The 23929-nt window shown below is 36.7% G+C and overlaps 1 long non-coding RNA gene across 1 annotated transcript in view; it reads left to right on the plus strand.

Annotated features, from left to right (window-relative positions):
- Window positions 1–23929, plus strand: part of LOC129524727 (uncharacterized) — a 926434-nt gene that overhangs the window by 828483 nt on the left and 74022 nt on the right. The window contains exon 5 of the long non-coding RNA XR_010130189.1: window positions 16917–16949. This is a non-coding gene — a long non-coding RNA (uncharacterized lncRNA). The remainder of the gene's footprint in view (window positions 1–16916; window positions 16950–23929) is intronic.

Here is a 23929-nt window from a genome sequence, read left to right on the forward strand (position 1 = left end):
TACATAATACAACTCTAGATGTCTGTTGAATACACATAGTTTCTAGATGTTATGATTGCAAAGTTCTGGATGCATTTGTGAAAGGTGAGGTTTTCGTTTGTTTGTTTGTTTCGTGTGGAAGTTGAGATGCTAGGTTGGCTGGTTTTCTAGGAAGATGACGAGGCTCCCTGCAGGGTGATGCAACACTAAGTGGGGCTGACTGTGAATCCTCTAAGAGATGAGGCAGGAATTTAGGAATGCTGATGTCTAGAGATCTTGGGTAGGTGGGAATGATGCCTCTGTGCATGGTTGTCGACATTTATGGAAGACGTAATTCTTAAACCATTGTTGAAGGTGGGGAGCTAACCCAGCCAGGTCAGGAGAGTTGAAGAATGTTTATGATATAAAACTTTAAAACTCTGATATCTAGCTTCCAATCTGTGGTTAGAAATCTCTGAAATTGTAAAGTAATAATATTTGAAGACAAACATTATCTTTCTCTGACATTATCTTGTCTTTATAATATAGCTCTTCCTAGATACATTGATAAGTGGCATATAAAATATATACTTTTATAAATATAAGCTAAAAGAATAGTTCATATGTTTTGCAGTTCAATATTTTTATTATTAGAGTAACATAATTACTTTAGATAACAATCTCCTAAAGCTGGTTTAATGTGAGTGTCTAAGGAGACATGCCCAAGATTCTAAAGACATAAAGGGCTGTAGCTACATTTTAAGGTAAATTACAAATAACCTATCTATATCAGGTTATAGCAAAAATAATTTTCTTCCTTGAGCCTTGACAATGAGTGAAGAAAAACAAAAACCAAGAATTTTAGTAACCACAAGTAGGTTCTCATGTATGGTTTGCATCCTGAATTCATTCTACTTGGGAAATCCAAAGAAAGAGAGAGAGAGAAAGAGAGAAAGAGAGAAAACCCTCAAGTCAAATATTTACAGTTGGTGAAGTTTGGTAAAGCTTCTAAATATGTGGCAGGAGAAAATGCAAATTATATCTGATTTAGTTCACATTTGACTCAGGCATCAAAGAATTCCTTCAGATAAAGGTTCAAGGAATATCAACTTAGAGTCAAAAACCACAAAATACACAAGGAAATACCATAAATAGGCATACCACAGATGAGAAATCATATTTTGTGAACCTCATTAATAACGAGGGACATACATATTAAAATGAAGGGTGAGATACAGGATTGGCAAAAATTAAAAGTCATGTAATATGAAGTTTTGGCAAAGATGTGGAACAAATAAAATCGAAAAAGTCCATGTTTCAAATAAACGTATTTGGGAAACAAATTGCCATATTACAGTAAAATTGAACATATGCATGCCCTATGACTTAGCAATTCTATTCTTAGCTACAAACCTAAGGGACACTTATGTGTCCCAGGATATCTGAATCAGGAGACACATGGGTGAACGTTAACAGCAGCAATGTTTATAATAGCAAAATAGTGGAAAAAGCCCAAATGTCCATGAACAGTTGAATAGAGGGGGATAATGGGGTATTTTCACATAATGGGATACTCTATACATTAATGAGAATTAACAAACAACAGATGCATAAAAGAGCGATCCTATCATAGAGACATGACACTGAGAGAAAAAAGCAAGTCTAGTTACACAAACTTTAAAAACATGCAAAGTAGGATGTTAGAGGTTATTAACCGATGTAGTAAAACTATGAAGAATAGTGAGGGAATGATAAAGCACTATGTTTATTTTATACCTTTGGTGGGTAGGAGTAATGGCTGATCTCAGTAATGGATCCATGAGGGCCTTAAAAGTGATTGGCATGCTGTGTCCAGAATTGGTGGGTTCTTGGTCTTGCTGACTTCAAGAATGAAGCTGCAGACCCTCGCCGTGAGTGTTAACAGTTCTTAAAGATGGTGTGTCCGGAGTTTGTTCCTTCTGATGTTCAGACATGTCCGGAGTTTATTCCTTCTGGTGGGTTCATGGTCTTGCTGACTTCAGGAGTGAAGCTGCAGACCTTCGCAGTGAGTGTTACAGTTCATAAAGGTGGTACGTCCAGAGTTGTTCATTCCTCCCAGTGGGTTTGTGGTCTTGCTGACTTCAGGAGTGAAGCTGCAAACCTTCGCAGTGAGTGTTACAGCTCTTAAAGGTGGCGCGTCCAGAGTTGTTCATTCCTCCCGATGGGTTCGTGGTCTCGCAGACTTCAGGAACGAAGATGCAGACCTTCGTGGTGAGTGTTACAGCTCATAAAGAGTGTGTGGACCCAAAGAGTGAGCAGCACCAAGATTTATTGCAAAGAGTGAAAGAAAAAAGCTTCCAGAACATGGAAGGGGCCCCCATGAGGTTGCTGCTGCTGGCTCCTGTGGCCAGCTTTTATTCCCTTATTTGGCCCTTCCCACTTCCTGCGGATTGGTCCATTTTATAGAGCACTGATTGCTCCATTTTTACAGAATGCTGATTGGTGCGTTTGCAAATCTTTAGCTAGACACAGAGCACCAATTGGTGCGTTTTTATAGTGCTGATTGGTGCGTTTACAAACCTTTAGACACAGAGTGCCAATTGGTGCATTTTTACAGAGTGCTGATTGGTGGGTTTGCAAACCTTTAGCAAGACACAGAGTGCTGATTGGTGTGTTTTTACAGGGTGCTGATTGGTGTGTTTACAAACCTTTAGCTAGACACAGAGCGCTGATTGGTGCATTTTTACAGAGTGCTGATTGGTGTGTTTACAAACCTTCAGCTAGACAGAAAAGTTCTCCAAGTCCCCACTCAACCCAGGGAGTCCAGCTGGCTTCACCTCTCAACGCTATATTAGTTAAATTGGGTACCTATATTAGGTACACAGTGTTCATTGCATTGTAATTATTTATCGCTAACAGTGTTTACAAACATTCTTACTATATTTTCAATACTTAATTTTAAAAAATTAGAAATAATGTAGACACAATACTGCTTGATATTCTTCTTATTCCCATATAAAATATAACTGTTTCATGTTTCCCTTTTTGTTAAAATCTAATTATTTTGTCAAATATTTTTAACGTATTCATCTTCATAACTTATTCTAAGAAATCTCTACCTACTTTATAAACATCCTATCTAGAATAGTTTATTTTTAAAATTAGAAGTGCCATATTGGAGAAGGTGTGACAGAAATTCTCATATACCACACAAAGTACTGCTCTGTTAATTGAGGTAAGCAACTATGATTGTTTTAAAAGACTATTAAAGTTTGTATTTGTTGAAGATATTGTGGGTTTTTTTAAGAGTTATATACTCTGTCATCTCTCATTGTCATGATACAGAATAATGAACATTCCCTCCATCTTTAGACTCATTCATTGAATTATATATTCTCTAATCTTTCTTCATCATTATTTAAAATGTTTTTTCTATTGGTTGAGTAGGAACAGGATATGTACAGTTTAGGGAAATATGAATCAGAGGGAAATTGAGTAAACACATCCCCCCACACAAAGACAGGGGTCTCTCTTTTAGTATTTAGTGTCTTAGTTGCAAATGAAAGAACTAGAAAACTTGCCCAGCTAGAAAGCTTGCCTCTCTCATGTGCACATCAGTGTCAAAGGACATGTCCAGATTCACAGGATAAACGGGTAGTTCTTGATCTCTTTAAGAACATTGTGTATCCTTTCCCTTTAAAACAGAGATACACTACACCTTCTGAAATCTTTGGAACAGGTGATCCTCAGGCAGGCAGAGGGATATAAGTCATCGATTTGTGTTATGTGCAAGCCTTCCAATATTAAAGTCTAACTTAGTTGGAAAGAAGATTTCATGCTTGTTGATATTCCTCTCAAAGGCAATTATCTGCTGCTATCATGTCTGAGTTCCCAGAAGGCCCAGAACTGTAGTATTTTATTAATGATGTTCTGTAAGAAGATATATATTGAGTTGTGTTATTTCATTAAAAATAAATTCCACACAGTTTCCAAGGATATACCAGCTTCCCTAATAAATCCAAAATGCCATCCCTCCTTTCTCTCTGGGTCCATTTTCTTTTGCCTTCTCTGAATCTGTGCCTAAGCCTAGATGCAGTTATCTGGAAAGGTATGCTAATGAAGCACATGCACATATATTTTTCCATTATCATTTCCTGGTTTTTATGGAAAGAAAGACAATTCATAGAGGATTTAGTACATTTGAGACTTCCAGGGCAAGATTATGTTTTGAATATTTATCTTTTGTTCACTCCATTTCCTTCTGCTTCATAATTTTCCCTAAGCTGCATATACCTTCTTTCCAGCAACAAAGCCTAATTTTATTTGCCCAGAAAGAAGAAAATAGCATTATGAAGCATAACAGTATCCGTGCCTTTTCTATATTTCTTAATTCAGAGCAGAGTCATGAAGTTGAATACAGCAATCCCTTCCCACTGACACACCTGATTGTGAGTTCTCCTTATATAAAATCAACCTGTATGTGAATTTGCTTTTCAACAGCTGTGAGAAAATGGAATCTAGTCTAGGTAAGCCCAGTGAATTTTAAATCACTTCAGGTGAGGTTAATTATATTACAGAAGGAGCAGAGCTGGAAGTAGCAAATTAGGTAAGGTTAAATGCTACAGGAATAGAGATTATAAACACTGAATCTTTAAAAGAATGAAAGGAAGGTAATGCTTCCTTTAAGACTGGCCATAAAAGCACATTCTTAGAAGTCCTCAATGCATCTCACTAGAGGTCAGCCTCCAAGAACTTAGAGCTATGCCTTTCTTGTGCCCTCCTGTACCCCGCTGTCTAGCTTAGTACATCACAAATAGTAGACATTTAGTAAATATTAATTGAATGAAAGGAGAATGAATAGGAGTAAATAGATCACACCCAAGAAATAAGAATCAAATTAACCTTAGATTTTTCGAGGGCAACATTGGATACAAGAAAGCAGTGGAGTGCTATTTGTAAAGTATTAAAATAACTTAGGATCTAGAATGTGATATCTGGCTAACTGTTGTTGAAATGTGAAGACATTTTTTTTTATCACACAAAGCCTCTGAAACTTTGAAAAGACCCATACAGGGAGCAGTTTGGATCAAGTATCTGGATGAGAAAATTGTTTAAAATCTTAGGAGATGTTGCAAGAAACATATTTTTAAAGTAATTTTATTCCTTGTTATAAACTGTTATAAATATTGCTAAGAGCAAAGAAAAGAGAAAGCACTAACACAGAATTAAAAGTCTAGAATTTTATGCCAACAGGACAGACGTATTTGAGGAGTGAAATTCAATGAATGTGATGTGTGCTGAAGTGTTTGTTTTAAAAATAGTGGGAAAAAGGGGAGACAATTATTACTTAAAGGTATAGAAAACGAGACAAAATTGAAATAATAAACTAAAATGAAGTATATCAAAACATATCAATAACTACAATAAAATGTTAACTGAAAAAATGTCCAAATGATTACATACAACATTATTACCTTTTTTAAGTTAAAAAATCACACATACGCAGGCATATATATATATATATATGTGTGTGTGTGTGTGTGTGTATGTGTGTATGGTGCATAACATGGAAAAGAAGGGAGTGATAAATGTGGAATTCAGAGTATTGGTCACCTGAGGTGATGGATTGAGGGGGATTATGTGTTTGGAGTTATAGAGGAGCATAGGGTCAACTTCCTAGTTTTTGTTTTGAGTGGCAGGTTTGCTCATTATATTATTAAAAATCTGTAATTGTCTAAATGCAATTTTCAAATTGTCTAAAATAAATAACTATTATGATAGAGATCAGTAATATAGTAATATTTATCACTAATTTAATATTTATAGATTTTCACATATGTTGTGTTGTGTAATGTTTTATTTTAGTGAAAATGAACATATATAAATGACTTTCATAGCTGTAATCCTGCCCTCAAGCCTTATAACTTTATTTTCTGTATTAGCATAAGATCATAGGTTTCTCTACCCCAGATTCTTTTAACACAGGGATTCTATGCAAACCTAAGCACTGCAGGTGAGGGGGAAAAAAGTGCATATACAAAACAGATATATTTTCCAATTCAGAGCTTCCTTATATTAAAATCTCTGTTTAATTAATTTTACACAATATTACATGGTCGACTAACTCCCCTTCTCTAAGCACCCCTGGGAATATCTGAAATATTATACAGATGCTCTTACAGAGAATTACATTACTAAATGTCATTAACATAAATCAACATTCAGCATTAATTTAGTGGTTCGGGCTTGGAAGTGACAAACCCCTCTGGATTTCACTCACCTCCAATTTCCTGTATATATTTATGGCTTCGTACACTGTGAGTTTCTCTGTATGGACTGCTTCCTTTCCAGGTAGGGATCCCCTGAGGAGTTTGACTCCCCACTCTCTAGAAACTGCTGCCTCACCAGTAGCCTCTACTGCCTTCAGCATGTTGGCCTTTTTGGAAACCTTCCTCCAATGAGATCACGGACTTTCTCAAGCCTTTTTCATACTGTTTGGTCACTTGTGGAAGATTAAAAACAGAGGAGAAAGTATTCCAGATAGAGAGGGACTATATATAGATATACAAGAGGCAGAGCAGAAACGTAGAATCTTACACACACACACACACACACACACACACACACAAAATGAATGGTGATCTATAGTGTTTCAATTTTAGAAATGAAAGAGTCAGTGCTGCTAGCAACCCACGTGGGCAGAAGTCACCCATGGAGGTCCTTGCATGCATTGTAGGGTGAATATTCTTCTTCCTACAGATGAGGAGCTATAAATGAAAAAATTTTAAGTGGGGACATGGACTCAGGGGACTTAGCTCTGGATTGGGCTTGGGAAATATGAACTCTTTAGCACAGTAAAAGACTTCACTTCCACAGTTACCACCTTTTACTATAGGATCCTTGTTCTTTTTGTCCACATTGTTTTAACTGTTATATATTTGTTATATGAAATAAATCTCCACAAATCCTGTTTGGAAGCAGGTATGAAAAAATGATAAAATTTATTTAGTGATCTCAATGTATCAAGAACTTTTATGGTAATATTTCATTTAATCCTCACAATAATCCAGGGAGGTAAACACTATTTATTACTATCCCCATTTTACAGATTAAGGAAATGAATCATGGGGACAAGTAACTTTCCAAAGAGCACACAGCAAGTTAAAGAGTTACGTCAACTGTCTAAAAACAGAGCAAGTATTATTGACCACTATGCTTTAGTGTTTTTTATTGAAATGTACCATGTGGCCTGTAGAACTGAATGATAATATCCTGTATGAAGATTTTAGGTGTTGAAGAGCTGCAGACTGCATGTGAATGGCCCCCCATGAGATTCAAGGCTTTGCTCTAAATACTGCTGATGTACAACACAGGAAACATGAAATGTGTTTAATTGCTGTTCAGCTAACTCTCCCTGTGTGTATTGTTTCTGTCCTTAAAATAAATGAGCACCTAGTAATGGTCCACAATGTGTTGTAGGTATTTAACTAAAATCATTTAATACATAGTTTATCAATGTGATTATTTTGGAAAGACGTATCTAATGAGTTTTTCCATGTGAATCATTCCATGAGAGAACATCTTTATCTGAATTCTAGACATTTGAGATTTTGTAACAATGCTTTCATATTTTGAATGTCACAAATATAAATGCAGCCAGCTGAGATAGCTTAATAATCACAAACAGTATTAAAGAAGAAATGGAACGAATATTTATTTTGTGTCTAATAAATGCCAAGTACTATCTATTACCTCACTAATTCTCAAAACAAACCTTGAGGCAAGTATTATTATCCCCATTTAATAGAGAAGGAAACAGAGGCTCAGAGAAAGTAGAGAACTAGCTCAAAATTTCCCTGTTAATAAGTAGTAGTGCTGGGATCCAACCTAGGTCCATCTATATCCAAAGACTTGGCTCTTTACACTGTAATATCCTGATTGTAATATGCTGCTATTAAAAGTGTACAGGAATCCATGGATATATAAAAAGAAAAAGAAAAAAACTGAAGAAACAAAATGTAAATGGTGGCCTGAGCCTATTGACTCACAGGGCAGCATTCTAATGATTTGGCCAAAAATCTTCCCCAAACTGTAGTGTTGGGTTAGAAGTGCGACATAAATGACCATCTGGGTCAATGTTTTCAGTGTCAGTACAAGACCACCTTTCTCCAAGCTAAACACTTCCATCAGACAAAATTGGTTAAGGTAGGGGCAGAGGGTGAATATTTCCTTTTAAATCCAAGATTATAGTCAAAGAATAATGGGGGGACTTTATAAATAGATAAACATTTTGAAAATATGGTATTTTTTATTGATGGTGCTGATTCAGACACAAATATGGTTTTATATATTCAAGATACAAATGTGTTGGCATATACATTCCAGCCTAAATTACAAAGACATATTTGAACTCCCCACACAAATAGTTATAATTATGTCCTATATTCCATAAGCAGCTGTGATTCCTGAGATCTTTTACCTGCATGTGTAGCCATACTCAGTTCCAAACTGTATGATTATATTAACAGCCTGAAACTCACCAACCAATGGAGACTGAAATTATTTTTGCTGCCACTGGCACCCAAATACCCACAGACTCACAGCTTTTCCCTATTTCTACCATGTTTGACCATGTTAGTCAAAACTCGGCAATTGTTTTTGTTTTTTTGTTTGTTTGTTTGTTTTTGTTTTTGTTTTTTTTTTGCTCTGCTCTGAAGTTACCTTCCACACTAGAACTCTGGAACAACTGATGGCTTTCTCCCTGAACCCAAACCCCATTCTGTATAGCAATAGTCATTGTCAAGGATCCTTTTCTGAAGGACATCACTTTTTACCAACCGATGGTGGATTTCATTGGATATTGATGCAAATCAAAATGGTGTTTACTGTGTTCCTTTGGGCCCTGTGTAGAGGAAGCTCCTGACCTGAGAAAGAAATACATACTCAAGGGCAAGCCTGTAGTTATACCCAGCCTCTACTCCTTATTTCTTCCTCATATGCCTGAGTTGCTATGTACCTAGCATTTCTCATTCATGTGAAATACACATTCATGTCTGCTTCTCTCTTCCCATCCAATCCTTAGTGTTCCATGTTCTTATTTTAAGCCTAGACTGCAGCTGTTCTATATTCCATCTCCAATCTGTCCTACATATCGCTGTCAAAATGATCTTTCCTGAACTTCACTTTGTTTATACTATCTCTTTTAAGAAAGACTTTGTAGCTTCCTATTAGCTACCAAATAACCTAGAAAATATTAAGCTTGACATTGAATGACCTCCACGATATGGTGTTTCTCATCTTTCCAGACATCTATACTGTACTTCCTCACTCCTACCCTACATGTTTATTCAACTTGTCGGGTTTTCATTCTCTGATCACTGACCTTGACTCTTCTGTACCTTGAAGACTGCCACCTCCTATTTCTCCATCTATTTCCATTAACCAATTTTTCATGGACTTTTTCTCCATGAAGTATTGTATTTTAAAGACTCTTACCATTGGAAAAAAAAAAACCTTTATAGTCATTGAGTCAATGATTTACTCCCCTCTACCATATCCTCTATTAATGGTCACCTTGCTTGCGTCTGGTGGCCTTATGGAAATTGGTGGGTAGGCTAAGAAACAGACTGTTTCTTATCTGTATGTTGCCAGGTATATTTTAGACACATTGTATATGTTTGAAACCTGTTTATTAAATGAATGAACACATGAGTGAATGATTGATGGATTGGCTGTTTCTTAAGGCAGGAGTCAAACTTTTCCTGTAAATAGATTGTAAACATGTTCAGCTGTAAATATGTGTGGCATCTAGTTAACTCTGCTACTGTAGCAGCAAAGAGGACATAACTAATCTGTAAATAAAAAGAAGTAAGATGTTTGTGGCCTGTAATTGGTGAACCCCTGTCTTAACACAAGCCATCCTGAGAGAGTTTTTAGTTAGTATTCTTCCTCTTGTTACTTCAAATTTCTCTAGCTAAAATGTTATGATACTTGCTTACATGTTCCAGAACAACTTGCCTGCCCCCACTTGAATGCAACTTCTGCCATTCCTTGCAGTATTTTCAGTTTCTTCACTCATGAAGCCTTCCTCCCAGATTGTGTCCCATTTGTTTGTGGATCTTATAAAATCTGGTATCTTCAACTAAAAGCAATGCTCCATCTCGATATGACAACTTAAAAGTAAAGCAGGTTCATTTCCTGCCTTCCTCTATATACTACAGGTATAATAATAAAGCATACAATAACATTCGTGTTTGTGGGAGGCACATCGCATTTCCTGTCGATCCTAAGTCATACTTTTGCTCTGCACTCTTGCCTAAACCATTCTGTATTAGGGAGTGCTGGTTTTGTTTTGGGGAGGAGGGCAGGGGAGTACTCGAAATTTAACTTGTAACTCAAGTAAAATTGTTGAACAGAAACAGATAGATAACCAATTGGAGCAGAGTATAGACTAAATCCTGGGCTTCTGATTTTATTTACAGTGCTCTTTGAACCACACCACTCTACTTTCCTAGTGAGAGAGAAAAAAATCATGATTTCAAATTAGTTAAACTGAGCAACATTTGCCAGCCTTGTCAATAGGGCCCCATCAAACACACATGAAACACACCTGCTTTCAGTCTCTTGCAGGTGCTACCTCAGCAATTTTTATAAAATGCCTTCTCATCTGAAAAACACTTTATGGCTTCATGCTGACTATACTTCCTTCAAAATTTACCATATGAAAGACTTTATGGCATTGCCCCAACCTCTCCCTGTTATTTAATTAAAAGTTAAATAACTTTTAATATTTTTAATATCAAAAGGAAATTATTAAAACATTATTTTCCATGCTGATAAGCTCTGTCCTGGAGAGCTCTTTGTGGTTCAAAGTTAACTCCATGCCTTTGTCCGTCTTTATCTGTTTGTCAGACTACTTTTTGTAAGCGCCTTTGTGATGTTTAATGTACTGTGTACTGACAATCACTCAGCTGTAGGAAATCTGGGTGTCTTGGGCAAAAATTGACTTTCTTCCCTGAACTCATGAATATTGATGTCTAGAAACTGAGATGCATTCTTGCCAGTGTCAGGTGTACTTGCATTATAAGTCAAAGTAAGCTTGCTTGCAAGTAGGTCATATACATCTTTGTATCTTCCACAATCCCAATTAAATTAAGAATGAATTGATGTAAATCTATGTTGCTGCCTTTCAGAAGTTTCCAGGTTTATGTATTAATGGTGCTGTTTAAGAATAGTGAATGATCCCAGAATAAAGTTAGAAAGCCTAACTCGACAGTTCCGTAGCCTCATCAGTCAGTAGGGAGCAATGGTCTAGTAGAGTTTCTGGAAGTCTGGAAGAATCTTTGACTTAAAGCTCACTGAGTAGAGTGTGCTTTGCAAAACCTGCTGCCTCTTCATGGAAAGTCCCCCATTAGCTGCATGCTTCATTAAAGTGTTTCCTGTATTTATTGCCACATGGGATATATAACACAGATTCCATGGGGAGGTTCCTATCCCAGTTACCACAAGTTTAAGAGTTTCACAACCCTCTGATACTTGAGAGCTCTTTCAAAAGCCTCCCTGCTTAAAATGGCATAAATAACCTTTTGTCCACTAACTGAACACAATTAAAGATAAAACTAAAGCTAGTAGCTCTTCCTGGATATGTAGCAACTATTTTCTGCCTCACCATGGACAGGTTAGGATACCTTTCTTGGAATGCTCTAGTTTTACTTTTCTGTCTGAGGAATTTTATCTACAATTGTGTTTGTATTTATGACATTTAAGCCTTTGATGCAGTGTAGTGGTGGCATAACCTGAGTAAACCAGTGATGCCACAAATACTTAAATAGAAAGTATAAATGATTTGATCTAGAATTAAGAGTTGTGAATGAAATAAAAGATTTGTTGATGTAGAATTTCTTGAGGAATAGTGTGAAGCAGTGTTCACTGCTTGTAAAATCTTAACTGGATTTTCTCACAACTGCATAGAATTAGGTAACTTCTGTGTTCTGATTGTAAATGCTGCCTGAAGTAACATTTTACTGGACCATAAATTGTTCTGTCTACATTTCATGCCTGATAAAATCCTTACATTTATTGCAGAAAATGTAAGCCCTTGTTCCGTAACTAATCTTTTAAGTTTTCTGAAATAGAGAAGTCTTGAATAGTCTTCCTAGAAAAATGGCATGATTAAAAGTATCATATTGTTCTTTGCAAATAGGCTAGTATAATTGAGGATTTTGGTCACAGTAACCTTGGAATGAGTGCTGAGATACATTTTATAGGATATACAGACATGTGTGTACATGTATACTATATCCACTTGAGCCTTGAACAATGCAAGGGTTGGGAAACTAACCCCCCCACACACAGTTGAAAATCTGTGTATAACTTTTCTACTCCCCCAAAACTTAACTATGAATAGCCTACTGCTGTCTGGAAGGCTTACTGATAACATAAACAGTAGGTTAAGACATCTTTTGTATATTGTATGTATTGTATGCTGTATTTTTATAGTAAAATAAACTGCAGGAAAGAAGATGTTATTAAGTAAATCATAAGGGATAGAAAATATATTTACTCTAAGTAAAACTGGACCATCATAAAGGTCTTCATCCTCTTTCTCTTCACATTGAGTAGACTGAGGAGGCAGAGGAAGAGGAGGGGTTGGTCTTGCTCTCTCGGGGATGGCAGAGGCAGAAGAGGTGGGGGAGGTGGAAGGGGAAGCAGGCATACTTATATAATTTTTATGGAAAAATTTCCATGTATAAGTGCATCTGCACAATTCAAATCTGTGCTGTTCATGGGTCAACTGTATTTTAATATAATATTATAAATCAACGTGTGTTTGTACATATCCGCTAACATCTCTGTAGATGTCTAGATTTCAAGAGATCTAAATACATTAGTTTAATATTCCAATGGCAGTATAATTGTAGCTATTGTGTAATACTGAAGAATGACGACTTACAGGCTGAAATATACCATCATTGCCTATGTCTACTGCATACACAAAAATGTTTTGAAAATTTGTTTCAACTCTTCCTTTTGAGAGGTAGAAAGATATAATGGAAAGGATGTGGATTTCAGAGCCTGACATATCTGTGTTCAACTCTCTGCTCCATGTCTTCCAAATTTACCTTGATTTAGGTAAATTGTATGGTGAAACAAACTCTAAGACAGAGGTTTTCATGCATGAAATTTATTGGGAAGTTACTTGGGATCAATGTATTTATAGGTGTCCCAAGCTGAGGAAAGGGAGTCCGGTCTTTGTAGTACAATATTAATCAGTCATTAGCATGAGCTGCCTGTGAATAACCTGTCTTGGTCAAGGCAGTTCCCTCGGGTGGAAGGTGGAAAATTCCCAGAGGACTCAGCTGTGGGCTACCAGCAGCCAGCACTTCAGGCAGCTAGGGGAGTGAGTCTTTGTCATGAAGGGGGTGATGCCATGTGGCATCTACTTGGCACTACTTGCATCATATAATGTATTTATCCCATCTGAGAACAGCTCCTCCAGAATCCGAATAGGTTGCCATCTTTAGGAAACCTCTTAGAAGAAGATTAGTGGGGAACCATGGCCCCTGCTATTCAAGCTCACAATAGATACTTATTATCTCTGGCTTCTCTTCGCTTTGCTTCTCTTCTCTTCTCTTCTCCTACCCATTCTAAAATTCTCCCATCCTCAGCCAGTACCCCAATGAACATATGTGGCCTACCTTGTGGGGTAACACAGACTATTACTAAGGGATCTGAACCCCTCCTCAACATTTTATTTTTAGGCTGCTGCACTTGTCCGTTTATTAAAAAAAAAAAAAAAAGCAAGGAAAGTTCACAAAATGCCTAGTGTATCACCTGCATGCCAGATATTCTTTTCTGCCCTTATTGTATAATAGCAGCCATATCAGATCCTGATAAGGAGACGATTATCCCGGCAAAGAGAGTGACGCTTCTCCTTGCTGCCAATCTCTTGGCACAGGAGCCCAAAGTAATTTGGTGTAGGATATAGCTTGAAGCTTAATGAGATTCCTACTGTGTCCCCTCTCAGAGGCAGTGTCTCCTCTCAGAAGCAACCTCCCTCTGAAAACCAAGATCTCTAGACCCACTGAGCCTAAACTTTTGTGAGCAGGAAATGCAAATATCCCATTTAAGACTGTGGGAGTGATGCTAAGTTCAACCACTTCTGTATTTTCCCCTTTGTTCCTAGACCCATGTATTCTACCTGGTGGGGATCCAGTATCAAAGAATGGTCCTTGATTTAGAGAATTTACCACATCTTTAGGATTCTAAAGGCTGTTCCATCACTCATCAGACCAGCACCTTCTGCGGCATGCAGTGCGTACCAGGACAAGTGGATCTCCTGATTATGTACCCACTTTCTACCTCCACCCAAAGTAGTCCCATTGGTCTGGATGATACTATGCAGAATTATGTATTCACCTTTCAGACACTCTGTAGGCCCTCAGATCTTGGTGCTAAACAAGGCCCTGCAGGCATGTAAGGCAAACCCTAATTTGGAATTGGCTCAGTTCTAGTCAAAATGAGTTACTGCTCCTTCTAAGGTAGTAGATGTCATAATCAGCTTACTACTGACTAGCAGGCTGAACCAGGGAATAATACTGAATTGAGACCCAGCATCTACCCCTGTTGCTATTAGGTTGGACAGCTCATCTACATTTTCAGGTATGGAAAATCAGAAATGGATAATCGAACGGCCCCATTGCAGCAGATGGATGCTGCCAAAGGAGTGGAGAGAAGCTTAGTGTGGGGTGTATGTGTGTGTGTGTGTGTTTGTGTTAAGGGGTGTGTGTGCGATAAGGGGTTGGAATTTCTTGGGTGGGGTGTTAGAAATATAACAAAGTCCAGAAAAGGTCCAAGAATAGGTCCTGGGAGTTCTTAAGCTGTACAAGAGGGTCGTCCTCTAAAAGCTCACTAATTTATACACTTTGTCCTTATCTTTTTAATTTCCTGTTTTTGTTTGCCTTCAGTTTCTGAGTTTCTTTTCAATCTTACTTTACTTTTGGTCAAGGTGGGTCAATTTGTCAAATTAAAAGAACACAGGCTAACTTGGTAAATTTGGGCAAATAAATGACTTTTGTGAGACTCAATTTTCTCATTTGTGAAAGCGGAGTAAAATGGTTATTATAGAATATTGAAACCTGCTTATAAAGTGCTTATACATGGTGGGTGATCAATAGTTGCTTATCAATATTGAAACAATCCTAAACAATTACTGCTGAGCGAAGGAGGAAAGGATAGAGCTTCCATCCTTGTTTGGGGCTCTGGTTGTACAGATCTGGCAAGCTAGAAAGAAGGCAGGCAGATGAAAGGAGTTATTGGAGATCTGCTTCCCATTTTATCTAGGGACCCACCTAATAAGCTGTTTCAGTGATCGGCCTTGTGTTTTGTTTGGCTTTTGCTTTCTTATTAAAATAGTATAATTTTTGCATTTATTTTTGGATGTCCTTTCTATGTTGTTACATTTTTAAAAATTTATTTTCTCCTTATAAAAAAATATTATAAACACTTAAAGCATAATATTCATGTATCATGAAGGAAAAAAGTTCCCTCTTCAACCTCTTATTAAAAGGTTACTTTAAGTGTCTGATAGCTACTCCTTTAGATTTGTTTCTATGCACAATTGGATATTACATATATATAAAAACATATTTTTAACAAAAGTAGAGTCATGTTACATATATTGATGTATCAAATACTCCGTAGGCCTTCACGTCGTGGTGCCGAACAAAGGCCTCATGTCCTTCGTCTATAAAATTGGGACAATACTATTACTTACCTCATGAGGTTGTTGTGTGGGTTAAAGGAGAAACCTTTGTGATTCACATATGCCTGTAACATGCATCTGTGTCATACACATGTAAGCCTGGTTGTGTCATGCGTGCCATAGTAAAGATTAGCTATTATTATTATGCTTGTCTGAATCCATATCTTTTTTTTTTTTTTTTTTGAGATGGAGTTTTGCTCTTATTACCCAGGCTGGAGTGCAGTGGCCTGATCTCGGCTCACTGCAACCTCTGCCTGCCAAGTTCAAGCAATTCTCCTGCCTCAGCCTCCCGAGTAGCTGGGATTACAGGCGCACGCCACCATGCCCAACTAATTTTTGTATTTTTAGTAAAGATGGGGTTTCGCCATGTTGGCCAGGCTGGTCTTGAACTCCTGACCTCAGGTGATCTACCTTCCTCAGCCTCCCAAAGTGCTCGGATTACAGGCGTGAGCCACTGCGCCCGGCCTGAATCCACATCTTAAATCCCAACATGATGTTTTATGTTAGTTTTTTTCTCTTACCTCTTTATTCCTCAAAGAGAACAATGACTAAAAAAAACATCGGTTGGGTAAATACAGCATTATCATAATTACAATTTCCCTGAGAAAAGTGGCTTGCAGTTTGAATATTCAGCATCCTAATTACAATTTCCATAAGGAATGTAGAGCATTTATTATAAACAACAGAATAATCACTTGGTCCATAAGGGAGAACAGATTATTAGGGGAGTAAGGAGAGAGAAGATGCAAAAGCCTGTGTTCTAATCAGCATTCAAGAGTAGAAATATAGAACCTGAGAAGAAATTGTAATAGCACCTTAAAATACTCTTGCCTGAATTTATCAAAAATCTTATCATGATGGCTTCCATGGGATAAGTGCTGCCTATATAATTTTTTCTTTCATACAATTTAATCATGTTTATTAAACATCCCCTCTGCATTTTTACTCATTGTCATTCATAATTTCTATACTCATAAGAAATTTCAAAAAGCAAATTATGACAAAATTTAAAAAGTAAAACTATATTAAAAACAATGTAGGAGAAAAAGAGTTTTATCAGTTTTTTTTTCTCTCTGTAGTTAAATGCTTCTTTCCTGTCCACAAGAAAAATGGGTAAAAGTTAGAAGAAAAAAAGAAAATGTCTTTTTGACTTCTTGTGTTACTTTAATTGGCTTTTATTTCAGTTTCCTTTTTGTGTGTGTTTTCTATTTTTTAGGTGAAGTGAGAAAAACAGAATGCAGCTTTCAAGGTTGGTACATTTTATAATTTTTGTTATAAATTGACAATTTGTAATTGTATAAATCTATGGGGTAAAAACTAATGTTATAGTTTATGACTCCAATGTGGAATAATTAAGCTAGTTAACATATCCATCAATTTAAATTCTTAACATTTTTTGTGGTGAGAAGATTTGAAATTTATCCTCTTAGCAATTTTCAAATATAAAATACTCTATAATTAGTTAGATTTACCATGCTGTGCAATAGAACTAACAAGAAAAAAAGCCTATTCTTCTTGTCTAACTGAAATTTTGTACCCTTTGACTATCATCGCTCCATTCTCTCCAACAGCCAGCCTCTATAACCACCATTCTATTCTCTATTTCTGTGACTTGAGTTGTTTTAGAGTCTACCTATAAGAACGTGCGGTTTGACTTTCGTGCCTGACTTATTTCACTTTGCATAATGTTCCCTTGTTCTATCCATGTTGTCATAAATGACAGAATTTAACATGTGTGTTAATATGAAACAATATGAAAGTAGCAGAGAGAAATATATCCTTAGCTTTGCACCAATAGCTATTAGAAAACATTATGTTTTTATTTTCCTCACTCATGGACAGAAAAGTACAACATAGACTTAAGTGAATTCAATATAGCAATTAAATATAATAGCTGACTCAATCTGTAGCAAAATTGTGAAGTTGGAAGTACATAACATTTTCATATTAACATTTAATATTAATAATTTTTCACTCCATCCATCTATCCATCATTCCATCCCTCTACTATTCATATATTTTTATCAATGAATCCTAGTTACATATTGTGTGCAAGGTCCTGTCATCTAATTTCCTCTCTTCATACATTGTTTGGCTGACCTTCAACAGATTCTCAACCCTACCCCTTGCTCCAGCACTTTCTGCTTATTACTAGCAATAAACCTTCACCTATTATAACAGGTATTCAATTTTAACTTGCTGTATCTGATAAATGAGCAGTGTTTCCCTAACATTCCTCAGCTTATGTGTATGCCAATATGTCTACTTCCAAATAATTGGGGCAAAGAGGAAATCATCAGGGCGATAACTACCAAGTATATTGTAATCAAGTAAATTAGGAGAGTACAAAGAAATCCTAATCTGGCCTCTGAGATAGAACACTCAGAACTGAATTTATATATTAGCACCCTTGGATAAAGGTACAGTGTAGCCCTGCAGTGACAAGGTACTATGGCCTGAATGTTTTTATCCTCTCAAAATTACTCTGCTGAAGTCCTAACCCCCAAGGTGATGGTCTTAGGCAATGAAGCCTTTTGGGAAATGATTAGGTTCATGAATCATGAAAGGGATTAGTGCCCTTATAAAAGAGGCCCAAGGGAGTTACCTTGCCCCTCTCAGAATGTGAGGACACAGAAAGTGCTGTCTCTAAGGAAGCAGGCTTTCAACATACAGTACTCGTGCCTGTACCTTGATCTTGGACTTCCCAGACTCCAGAACAATGAGACATACTTTTCTGTTGTTTCAATGCACTAAATTGATGGTATTTTGTTAAAGCAGATAGAACAAACTAAAACACTAGTGTTCTCGTTATAAAAGTTTGAAACATCAATGGGTTGAAATGGAACTATCATCTCCACACTGTACTCCATAGATAAATGGTAAAGCTTAATTATCTGCAATGTCCTTATGGAGAAATTAAAAAAGGAAAATAATTCTTGATAACTCCAGACCCATCTCCAGGAAACATTTAAATATTTGAGTGAAGGGGCCCAAATTTGAACCTGCCTATGAAACCTAGTCTATCCCTACAATATCCCATGGTCATGCTTCCATTTACATGCACTCTATGTAGATACTTCTGATGGCTTGCATTAGCCACTTTAGGTATACTCATGCCCTTCTTATAAAAGGGAAGCCCAGTAACAGATTTTTAGACTGAAAAATGCTTCAACTATTATTCATTTTAATCATTTTTGTCTTCAAATAATAAAATCCAGGCCTATAGAGGTTAAATACGTAAACTGTTCTAAATCAGAGTTCACCTAATGACCAAATAGGGTCCACAATCACATTGTTTACCATCTTAACATGAGGCGTCACACAGTGGTTGGTATGGAGGATAGGAAGGTCTTTCATTTGGAATGGAAACCTTTCTGTAACAACACATTTCATACCAATCTGTTGCCTAAAATTGTTTATGTCCTCCATTTTTAAGCATTTCTCAAAAACCCTTTTACTTCCCTGACTATATCATGATCTCCCTGAAGGTAAAGCTCATGGCTATCGTTTCTCTGTATTTTCACCATATTTATAAAGTTTAGGTAAATGTTGTGCTGTTCATTATTATTCTAAACCTTATCAATAACACTGAACCTCTGCCTCTATTCCAACTCAGTGAATTCCACTCATATTCTTTGTAGAATATCTAGAAAAAAAATCACTGAAGGAAACCAGAAACCAAAGAAAGATGGCTGGGTTTTGTTTTTGTTTTTGCATGCGTGTATATTTTGGAATGTGTGTGAGGAGGAGGTGGTCAAAAGAAATCACTTAAATTTATCTGAGACTATATGGGTTTAATGATTTGCAGGGTAAACCATTAGAGCAACTGAAGAGAATAGAGAATGCCTACTGAAAATGTGAATGTATGTTTGGATAGATAGAGAGGATCCAGAGGCTAAACGTTAGTATAAGTAGACTCAATTTTTAAATACAGAAGAAAGATTAGGAATAAGAAAACGAATTTCCTTTTTATTATAGATCTTAGATCTAATTTCCTTTTGTCCTTCCTGTGTATTTGAAAATAGGATGTAGCTCTTCTTTCCATGTGAGAGCTGTTTAATATTTTCACACTCAAAGTGTCGTGTTTAGATTTGAGCACCACACATTTAGAAGTCTATAAATAACCTATTTTGCCCTTCAAAATATACAGAATGTCAGTCAAAGAAGCAGAGATTATACAATGATTATTAATTAAAGAGGAATACCAATATTCACTTAACTCTTTCAAAGATCATTAAAGGTGATCAAATTTGTAACTCACGGCAACTCTTTTCACAAATCCTTTTCTTCACCTGTCAAATCTTTCACACTGCAATGTTTCAAATCTTCATCAAAACCTTAAGCTCTTCTTAAGCCCTAGTTCTTGCCACTTTTGTTACATATGTATCTCTCTCTCCTTTCTTCCAGCATTTTATTGTGTAGTTCAACCTAGTCTCTCTTACTAAAACCTTCCCTCTTACCCACCTACCTGTCTGATTTTATCTTTCTAGGTTTTCCTATGAAAGAGGAGAGATAAGAATTAATAGGCAGATTATGTAAATGCTGAGTGTACCCAAATGTCAGTAAATCTTGTCTTAGCCATGCATATTCTATAGCATGGTGATGGACTCAAAATTGTAAGCAGTGGCAGCACGTGTAGTGGATATAGCAATGGATTCACTTTTAATTAAACATGGTGTGAGCTTTTATCTCTACTCCCTCCCCAAAAGTAACTAAAATAAGAATAAAGGATAAATAATGCATAACCCCCCAAGGACAAACTAATCAAGAAAGGTGACAGACAATACCAGACAAAAAATGGCAAACACATTTTCAAAAATGTTAAGTGGCTGGACAAAGATAGTCATAGTAGCATGACAGAAGGTTGAAACCGAAGCAATCAGAAAAGTAATAATAATGAAAAGGAGTCTGAGCTGCTGATCCCCAGAAATGCCCAGAAATGAGACATATTAAAGGTAGGGATTAAGGAAGTGACTGAAAACATTAAAATGGGGGTTGAAAGTTTGTAAATGGGAGAATTGGGCTCCCAGATTCTTTCCCACATCATGAAGCCAGGCAACTACCCCGACTTCATTTGGTCAAAGACTTGAGATATACTTTGTGAATTCTGTGACTCAACTGGAGAAGTACTGGTCTTGCAAATCCTAAGATCAGTTTAGGACAGAAAGAAGGCACTCTAGGCTGGGCGCGGTGGCTCACGCCTGTAATCCCAGCACTTTGGGAGGCCGAGGCAGGCGGATCACGAGGTCAGGAGATCGAGACCATCCTGGCTAACACGGTGAAACCCCGTCTCCACTAAAAATACAAAAAATTAGCCGGGCGTGGTAGCGGGCGCCTGTAGTCCCAGCTACTCGCGAGGCTGAGGCAGGAGAATGGCGTGAACCCGGGAGGCGGAGCCTGCAGTGAGCAGAGATGGCGCCACTGCACTCCAGCCTGGGCTACAAAGCGAGACTCCGTCTCAAAAAAAAAAAAAAAAAAAAGAAAAGAAAAGAAAAGAAAGAAAGAAGGCACTCTAATGAAAACAGGATTTAATTAAAGTATACAAAAAATAAGGTAATTAAATAAAAGTACGCTTATGAAAAAATGAGACCCTTAATACATCTCTCTAACTTCGCTCTCAGAGCTCTGGAAGCCAAGCAGAAAAACAAAGGATTCCTCTCTGGAGACGAAAGAACTCAAAAGAAAAGAAGTGCAGATAGGGATACTGTTTTCTCCCAGCAAAAAGTTCAGTGCTTTATTGTGGGCTGCACTAAGGCTTACCAACTGACAGGTCCAGCAAACACACCCAGAGATTCCAATCAGCCTTAGAGGTTCTGCAATAAACGGAAGGAAACTCCTATAAACAGAGGGGAGAATTGTACACCAGGAAAGAAGAACACCAATACAAACAGAAAAAAAATAAGACAATGCAGGGTGTAATAGAAAACAATGGAAAGGCTATAATACTCTCAAAATGATGAGACATTATATCCCCTAAAGTAGAACAGGATGTATAGATAGATGAGGTAGAGATAGAGATACAGAGATAGAGGTAGACGTACATAGAGAGAGACAAAGAGAAAGAAAAAAAGTAAAAGCTCTTGGAAAAAGAGGGAAAGAAATTGAAGCATATTGGAAGTTACCCTTAAGGAGAGTTTCCAGAAAGTTGAAGAAAATGACAAAAAGATTAAAAATAGGGAAAAAAGTTCAATAAACCAGAATTAATGCAGAATACCCACCATCTGACTCATAATAGTTCTTGAAATAAAGAAAGGTTGGAGGTGAGTGATTAATAAATAATAATTGCAAACTAATAGCCGGAATTATTTTCAGATTAAAAGGGCCCAGTGATGCTACCAATAACAAATAGGAAACCAAAATCATCATAAAAGTTCAGAATAGAAGAGACAGAAGAGTACACTACAGCTTCCAGAGAGAGAAGAAAGGGGAAAAAAAGAGTCACCTACAAAAGCGTAAGAGCCAGAATAGACCATGACTTCTCAGTATCAATCCTGAAAGCTAGAATTCCATGGAGCAATACTCTCAAATTTCCACATGCTCCACCAAGAAAGAAGAGAAAATGGCCCCCAGGAAATAAGGTCACGAATATAAGAAGGAGATAACATTTCCCAGGTTATCAGTGAAGTTCTGGAATATCAGCTTATGCAGCCCCTCTAGAGAACAGCCAGTTCAACAGACCAGCTGCAGCAAAAATATAGAAAGAAGGACTCCAGGAGGAGTGTTTTAAAACCAAATACAATACAATAAGCAAAACCAGAAATAATGATGAATGTGTTCACACATATTAAGAGAAGATTTTCAGTTCTGCAGGATGATTTGGGAGTTAATTAATGACAGATTTATAGAAATCATGCAAGTCATGAAACAGGGCAATTATTAACTCCAGGAGAGATAAGAATTGAAATAAATGTATAGAACATCATATTATTGAGCTGATAATATTAACAGTCATAATAATATAAGTGCTGACTTTTGATTTAACCAAAATTATAATACAACTATATAGAGAAGATAAATGTATATGTGTCATATGGGCAGTTTTAAGAAGCTAAATCTGTATATTCCATGTGGAAAATCAATGAGGAAGATAAAAAGGAGGAGGAGGAAGAAAAAATGGCATTTTACCTGTGTCATTAGATACAGATTATTATCAAAATATACAAATATAAGAGGTGAGAGTAAGCCTGTTGATAAGAATAAAGCAGATTATTATTATTACTATATTTTCCTATTAGTGTATCATTAATATATTATTATAGAACTACTTGGCTTTTTAAAATATTAATCTGTATTACTTTCATAAAATAAAGCAAAATTTAAATGTATTTAATATTAAAAATTTATAATTTACTCTAGCTTTACATACCTGCTTTACCACTTACCTTGGGAAAGTAACTCTTTTTTTTTAACTGGTTTATTTGTATATTTGTTGGATTTTCTTTTGCTTTTCCTCATAAGGAAGCTAATGAAAGTGAATGATCCTACCTTAATATCTAACATGAAGCAGTGAGTCCTCCAGCATTCTTTTTCATTTCCCCCTTAAAGGAGCTAAGAAATGTGTTAGCTTCTTTCAGATATTTGAATGAGTCTTATGTGGAAGAGAGATGCAATTTGGCTTTGGTTTCAAGTGATAAAAACAGGAGCTGAAAGGTTCAAGAAAACATATCCAGCTCAATATTAAAAGGAACATTATTGTAAAACATGGCTATCCAGGGCACAGGTAACTGGTGAGTTCTCCATGGTAGAGTCTTTCAAACACAGCCTAAAGATCACATAAGAGGGATGAAATACAATATAGAGGTAATGCAAGTGATGAATAAGTAAACTAAGTAATGTTCCAAGTCCTTCATTTCTATAGAATGGATGATGTTATGCCCTGCTTCTTCTTCACAGATGCAACAACCACCAGGGAAGCAAGCTGTAGTTACTAATATGGTAGCAATGGAGAGTAGACGAAAAAGGAACAGGCTCCGACTGTTTCTGTACTAAGGAAAATGTGAAAAGTAGACTTAGAAAGGGGTCTGAGCCAAATTCTGGCCCAGATTTAACGTTGTGAAAAAGTTCAAAGTAAGGGTGAAATTCTGACATCTCATTTGAAAGCAACGCAGCTCTCCTGGGAAAGGACTGACTCCTGACTCAGGGCTTGCTTTACTATGAGCTCCATCCTTTCTTAGTCACACAGACCCTGACTTGTACATATGCTCTGCCCACTCTGCCTCTGCCTCTAAG

Source organism: Gorilla gorilla, chromosome 13 (genome assembly GCF_029281585.2).
Source record: "Gorilla gorilla gorilla isolate KB3781 chromosome 13, NHGRI_mGorGor1-v2.1_pri, whole genome shotgun sequence".
NCBI lineage: Eukaryota > Metazoa > Chordata > Mammalia > Primates > Hominidae > Gorilla > Gorilla gorilla.